The sequence below is a fragment of the Mytilus trossulus genome, chromosome 1, assembly GCF_036588685.1.
Source record: "Mytilus trossulus isolate FHL-02 chromosome 1, PNRI_Mtr1.1.1.hap1, whole genome shotgun sequence".
In the NCBI taxonomy this organism is placed as follows: Eukaryota; Metazoa; Mollusca; class Bivalvia; order Mytilida; family Mytilidae; genus Mytilus; species Mytilus trossulus.
Genome location: NC_086373.1, coordinates 42,300,368 through 42,308,275, shown reverse-complemented (window position 1 = coordinate 42,308,275; position 7,908 = coordinate 42,300,368). Strand labels below are relative to the sequence as shown.

At 31.7% G+C, this 7,908-nt stretch overlaps 1 long non-coding RNA gene across 1 annotated transcript; it reads right to left on the bottom strand.

Annotated features, from left to right (window-relative positions):
* Positions 1-204: 204 nt before the first annotated feature.
* LOC134708097 (uncharacterized) lies at positions 205-3,777 on the bottom strand. The gene is made up of 3 exons (XR_010105806.1): positions 3,616-3,777; positions 546-603; positions 205-292 (listed from the first exon to the last, which is right to left on the bottom strand). It is a non-coding gene; the product is annotated as an uncharacterized LOC134708097 (long non-coding RNA).
* Between the last annotated feature and the right edge of the window lie 4,131 nt (positions 3,778-7,908).

Here is a 7,908-nt window from a genome sequence, read left to right as displayed (position 1 = left end):
TAATGAGATTCGTAATTGACTCCATTAAAAATTACAAAAGCAGTAGAACTTAAATGCAGTTTGACATATAACATAATTTTTCAATTCTTAGATGGTCTATTTGTAAACAAATCATTATTCAAACAATTTTAAGAGTTTTTTTTTTATATACTATCCTTTTATGTTAAATAATAAGAAATTATAGTATACAAGTTAAAAACTAACCTTTAAATCTTATTTGGTTGCCCTTTAAGTACATACATATAAAACTTGGCTGTTCTTCTTCTCTGAACAGACTCATCCAAGTCCTAGCCTATAAATAAATTATACGAAAACTATAACTCATACAGTAAAAAAATTTAAGAAAATAATAGGCATATGGTTCAGTGGTATGGTTATTCATTTGTTTAATATGTTTGAGCTTTTGATTTATTCAGTAACTGATAATCAAGCTTCAGACTTCAATTAAACTAATTGAAAGATTGTATTTGCATCGGCTTTTCAGCTATTATATGCAGCAGGCAAAATTTTTCTTGTGATATTAAATAAAAAAAAGAATAGCTTACCCTTTTCACTGTAACATTGACGTTTTCTTCTCTTGATTAGAGCATCTTTTCTAACTTTCTGCAATATATATATTATTATATGATTAAAATATTGTTCTTTAAACACCATAAAACAATAAAACTATAATTACTTGAGCAAAAGAAATCAAGATATTTTCTGAATGGTTTTTCATTGACCAGATGAGGTTTAAAATGTTTGTATACAAAACAAAAATTGGCATATAACTGGGGTACAAAGTTCCATGTTATTTATAATGGGACTGCAACAAGTAAAATAAGATTAAAATTAGTGATTTTGAACTGCCTTTTCTACTTAAAAACAATACCTTCTTTGGAGGCCTTAGGCGGATCCAGGGGCCGGGGGGGACAGGGGGGGATTTTTGTGGGAAAAATGTGGTTGAATATTTAGGGAATCACTGAAGCATGACTGGAGAGGGCCCCCTAAGGTCAGTCAGAGCCCCCCCCCCCTTTAGGATAAGTTCTGGATCTGCCACTTGAGGCTCAACTGCCTCATCATTAGACTCCTCTTTCTCCTTTAGATATTGGTCAATTTAATGTATACTTTTCTACTGAATACAGGTTTATTAAAAATAAAATAGAATTATTAATTCTAAAAAAATATTTCATTTTTAATGCCAAAAAAAAGGCATTTTTGTTAAAGGGAAGATAATTTGGAGTTTTTTCAATGATAACTATGGCACGCCGTTATTATATTTATTCAATTTCGAGATATCTTATTCAGTTAAATAAGTTATCTAATAAACTAATTGAGATATCTTAATAACAAAATGAGATATCTTATATATTAATTGAGATATTTGATTTATTAAATAAGATATCTTATTAAAATGTTTATAAAGATATCTTATTAAAATGTTTATAAAGATATCTTATTAAAATGTTTATAAAGATATCTTATTAAAATGTTTATAAAGATATCTTATTAAATATATAAGATATCTTATTTGAAATATAAGATATCTTTATTAATTTATAAGATATCTTATTAACTATATAAGATATCTTTTATATAGTTAACAATAGTGATATCTTATCTACTTAATAAGATATCTCCATAAGTTAATAAGATATATCTATTAGTTCATAAGATATCTCTATTAATTAATAAGATATATCTATCAGTTTATAAGATATCTCTATTAATTAATACATGTAAGATATCTTATAAAGTATGTATTTAAAAGATATCTTTATAAAGAAGTAAGATATCTATATTTTATATATTTCATAAGATATCTTATTAATTAATAGAGATATCTTATTTACTTATAGAGATATCTTATAAACTAATAGAGATATCTTATAAACTTTTAGAGATCTCTTATTAACTTATAGAGATATCTTATAAACTAATAGAGATATCTTATAAACTTTTAGAGATATCTTATTAACTTATAGGGATATCTTATTTAATATATAAGATATCTCCATAAGTTGATAAGATATCTCTATTAGTTTATAAGATATCTCTATTAATTAATAAGATATCTTATAAAGTATGTATTTAAAAGATATCTTTATAAAGAAGTAAGATATCTTATATACTTTATAAGATATCTTATTAATTAATAGAGATATCTTATTAACTTATATAGATATCTTATAAACTAATAGAGATATCTTATTTACTTTCAAATTAAATAAGATATCTTATAAAAATTAAACATATCTTAATACTTAATAAGATATCTTGTTAAATAAATAAAATATCTTCAAATTTGAATAAATATAAAAACGGCGTGCCATAGATAACTAGGTTTTGACTCTTGCTGTAACCGGATATTTTTAAACGTTATTTATAAAATTTGGGATCAACTAGCAATTTAACACATATCAAAAGTGGTTCATGTGTGCGTAAAATGAATTCAATAGATAATAATAATAATAATGATCTTACTACATTTTACTGCATGTGTCGGTAAAAAAAAAGATTTATAACAATACACTTTCCAGAAAACAGAACCAATAAAATTTTGAGCCGATCATTTTTATTACAAAACAAATAAAATATGACATTACAATGTGCAATTTGTATTTCATAGTATAGGATAATTAAAATAAAATTTGGGCGTGAACAGACTTTGGGTTCGAATGTAGGATGCAAGGGGCAGATCAAGCCATTTAAAAAGGGGGGTTCCAACTACATGTCCCGATTCAAATGCATTAATCGTCCCAAAAAAGGGGAAGTCCAACCCCAGAACCCCCATCCTGCATCCGCACTGGATGCAAACATGAAAGGGGCGAATGCAGGGGAAAAAAGGGGGGTTTCCAACCCATGACAAAAAGCTGAGGGGGGGGGGGTCCAACTATATGTCCCCATTCAAATGCATAGATCGTCTCAAAAAGGGGGTTTCCAACCCCTGGAACCCTCCTCTCCCCTTGATCCTCCACTGGAACGTGAATGGGCGAAAATTCCTCCGATATCAAAAGAACAGCTAAATTATGAGCTTGTAAACTGGTCCGCCGTTCCATCTATAGCTTTGCACCGAAGGAACGGGTTGGTGCCATTGTCACATTGGCATTAATTGGACGAGATTTACAAATTCAATGATTAGCTAATAAAATTGACCAACTATAGTGATGCCGCAAAATAAATTAGTCTCTGTTTTTTAACCCCATGGTGGTAGCGCAGATAAATGACCAACGAGCGTGTTATCATGTTCTTGACAAACTGAGCCGGTATCTTTTATTCCCTTAAGAACTCAGTAGGGTTATAAATGTGCTAATTTCTTGTTTCATTTCTTATCAGTATAACACATAATAAACATAGCATAATATGATACACTAGTCTCGTCGAATTATCAAATCCCGTGGTCAGAATTCTGACCACGGGATTTAGGCCATACCTGTTGTCAGTGTAGCGATAAGTGAACACAACAGGGGTCCAGTTTAATGAGCTGGGAGAGTGAAGTGAAGTCCTTTTGCACTGCCATTCGGGATTAATTAATGGATATGTGCCAGAAACATATTTACAAAGACAATCCTCCCTTTTTTTCATTGTAGTAGATGCATATTCGTGCATATTTATAAATTTATCTACAGAACCTACCTGTTCATAAATACTAATGAATAGATTTGTATAGTAACTTCGTATCTATATAGTTGTTCTATTTATTAACCTTAGTTCTTTTGTATTTTCTTTTTTGAAGAGTACATTATTGCAACAGCACATTTCATTGGTTAAAATTAATGTGACGTTGCAGTCCTTCAGTTCAGTCCAACCACTTTTTATGCGTATACTAATAACTCAACAGCATGGTACTATATTAGTTATATATACTCTCAGATCAGTACTTATACTGTCTTTTTATTGTTGGGATATACAAGTACCCGCCCACATGCACGTTCACTCTATTTTCTTATAAGATCATATGTATTTATATTTGTACCCATCTAATGAGTTAATATAAAAAAGAAGATGTGGTATGATTGCCAATGAGACAACTATCCACAAAATACCAAAATGACACAAACATTAACAACTATAGGTCACTGTACGGCCTTCAACAATGAGCAAAGCCCATACCGCATAGTCAGCTATAAAAGGCCCCGATACGACCATGTAAAACAATTCAAACGAGAAAACTAACAAGCCTTTTACAACTGATTTTCATAGTTCGTTCTTATGTTGTTCTGTTACGCCACTGTCCCAGGTTAGAGGGAGGATACCAACATCCCGCTAACATGTTAAAACCCGCCACATTTTGCATATATGTGGCCGTCCCAAGTCAGGAGGAGCCTTTATTTCAGTGGTTGTCGTTTGTTAATTAATGTGTTATATACATGTTAGTTTTTCGATCGTTTGTTTGTACATAAATTAGGAATATTTTTCGTTTATCATTTCGGGGCCTTCTATAGCTGACTATCCGGTATGGGCTTTCCTCATTGTTGAAGGTCGTACTGTGGCCGTTTAGCTGTTTAAAATTTCTGTGATGTGATTTTGTCTCTTGTGGAAAGTTGTTTCATTGGCAAGCATACCACTTTTATATATATACATGTATGTACCGTGCAAACTGACGAACAAACGTAGTAAATGTTTTATTCATCCCCACAAACTCAATTTTCATAAGAGCTGATAACTTTAAACGAAAATGTTAAACAGGGTCTTGAAAGGGTAAATTTTTCTATGAAAGTTTAAATTTCTATATAAGACTGCTGATCATATTTAGAAGACAATCTTAGTACTTGCCGTGCTAAAAAGCTTGTAAAAAAATGGAATAATTGATGTAAAGTTATGTTTAACACCTACAGTGAAATGCTTTAAACTGCATTTTCCATATCTGTTAGATACTTATTCATGTAAAAATGCCAAATTCTGAAAATCGATGCCAAAAATGACTCTATCATGACATATATAAGCTAGCGTAATATGGCACCTATGTGTTATAGAAAGCTGACTGTTCTATTTAAAAGGTAATTAAGCTTTTTAAAACTGAGTACGGACTATAAAGTGGCACCTTGCTAAATTTCTTCAGTAGAAAATGAACTCGAGAATATATCTTACAAATTTTCCTACGATATTTCATTAAATAAACTTTTTATTATTTAACTTACATTTTGCCATTCGTATTTCTTACGACGAACAGAACTACTTCAATCATTCACCTCTCAGTTTCATCTTTTCCTTACTTATTTCAATCAGTTTTAAATAGTGTATGCTACCTTATGATAACATGATTTTAATAACTTTTTAAATTTGTTTGCTGGGCATTACCGTAATTTACCAATTATGGATTCGGTAATTTCCGCTAAAAACGAAGTTTACCGAATGATCTCATCACTCATAAATCTCATCATACATCAATCTCATCATACAACGTATAATGTTGTGAACACTTAATATAATGTTGTGAGCACTTAATATAATGTTGTGAGCACTTAATATAATGTTGTGAGCACTTAATATAATGTTGTGAGCACTTCATATAATGTTGTGAACACTGCATATAATGCTGTGAGCACTGCATATAATGCTGTGATCACTTCATATAATGTTGTGAGCACTACATATAATGCTGTGATCACTTCATATAATACTGTGAACACTGCGTATGATGCTGATTATTAACATAAGGCAGTCGTGGCGTTCCATAGTAACTCACTATAAATGTCTGACACGTCAGAGAATTTAAAATTGGACCCATTTGTATCATAGTCCGCCCAACAATAGCTAGTTTTTTACAGGTTGGTTTCTTTGGACGACTAACCATTACAACCTGATACTATTGTAGACACAGAATACCAAATTTTAGCACTGATATTTGGACCCTTTGTGCCAGGGGTTAGCATATATACAGTGCCGGGACTTTAGCTACAATAAAGACAAAGGATGCATAATTTTATTAAAGCTGATTATTGAAATTATATCTAACAATTTGCATTTCAGTCAATTTTGTGAAAATCCGCTAAAACATACCTTGAAAACCAGGTTAATGTATCATTGGCTTGCATTCCAATAATTCAATCTCAATTGAATCTACTTTCACCTTACCTATATCTTGACCCTTCGGTAGAGATGGATTATGCTTGTGCTCTGCATGTTTAGCTTTAAAAAACTAGAGGCTCTAAAGAGCCTGTGTCGCTCACCTTGGTACATTTGTATATGTGAATATTCAACAAAGGACACAGATGGATTCGTGACAAAATTGTGTTTTGGTGATGGTGATATGTTTGTAGATCTAACTTTACTGAACATTCTTGCTGCGTACATATATCCCCATCTATAATGATTGGCCCAGTAGTTTCAGTTAAAAGTGTTAGTAAAAATTTACAAATTTTATGAAAATTGTTAAAAATTGACTATCGATTCCTCTGAAATTTTCAGGGCAGATAGATCTTGACCTGATAAACAATTTAACCCATGTCAGTTTTGCTCTTAATGCTTTTGTTTTTGAGTTATAAGCCAAAAACTGCATTTTATCCCATGTTCGATTTTTAGCCATGGCAGCCATCTTGGTAGGTTGACCAGGTCAACGGACACAATTTTTAAACTAGATACCCCAATGATGATTGTGGCCAAGTTTGGTTTAATATGGCGCAGTAGTTTCAGAGGAGAAGATTTTTGTAAAAGATAACTAAGATTTACGAAAAATGGTTAAAAATTGACTATAAAGGGCAATAACTCCTAAAGAGGTCATTAGAACATTTCGGTAATGTTGACTTATTTGTAAATCTTATTTTGCTGAACATTATTGCTGTTATATTTTTCAAGATAATAACCAAAAACAGCAAAATTTCCTTAAAATTACCAATGTAGGGGTAGCAACCCAACAACAGGTTGTTCGATTCATCTGAAATTTTCAGGGCAGATAGATCTTGACCTGATAAACAATTTTAATGTCAGAATTGCTCTAAATGCTTTGGTTTTTGAGTTATAAGCCAAAAACTGCATTTTACCCCTATGTTCTATTTTTAGCCATGGCGGCCATCTTGGTTGGTTGACCGGGTCACCGGACACAATTTTTAAACTAGATACCCCAATGATGATTGTGGCCAAGTTTGGTTTAATTTGGCCTAGTAGTTTCAGAGGAGAAGATTTTTGTAAAAGTTAACGCCGGACGCAGGACGACGACGACGGACGACGACGGACGACGACAGACGCCGGACGCAAAGTGATGAGAAAAGCTCACTTGGCCCTTTGGGCCAGGTGAGCTAAAAAGGATGAAAAACATTTCGATGATTTATTCAACCAACAACAAACCTTGAAATGGGATCTTGCCTGCAATTGCTGCTATCTGTGTAAATGTTCAATTAAAAGTGTAATGTTGACTTAAAAATTCAGTCCATTTATCAGTGAAATACAGAATTTAAAAAAAAAAAAAAAAAAAAATTTTTTCTTTAGGATGTACTTAGGTGAGGTTAGGTGAAAATGAATAAATTAAGAATTAGAATAGATAGTTTAAGCCGGTAGAGCATTCATTATGGATAAAAGTAAGCTAAAAATATTGATAGGTCATGGACCTCCTTTTCGAGATATTTGAGATTTAAAAATGGAGGGAAAAGGATGACTCGGACTTTTACCTTATATTTGCATTGGTATTATTTGGGTCTCAAAACAACAGAAAGAAAATCAAGAATCTTCTTAAACTTTGGTAAATGACCTTTTATGAGCTATTAAGTCTTATATGAAAATATGAATGGGTGTTATGGGGCAAAATATTTTACATTGTATTGTATGGAAAAACACCAAGGAGTCTGAACATTTGGCACAAATTCCAAAACCTCACCTAAGTACATCCTTAATGTTATTCCTTGGTCTTGAAGATACGCTTCTGTCCAAGTTTTATAACAATCTATGAAAATTTACAAATTTATCATTTCCAAAACATTTAGTCCATCTATC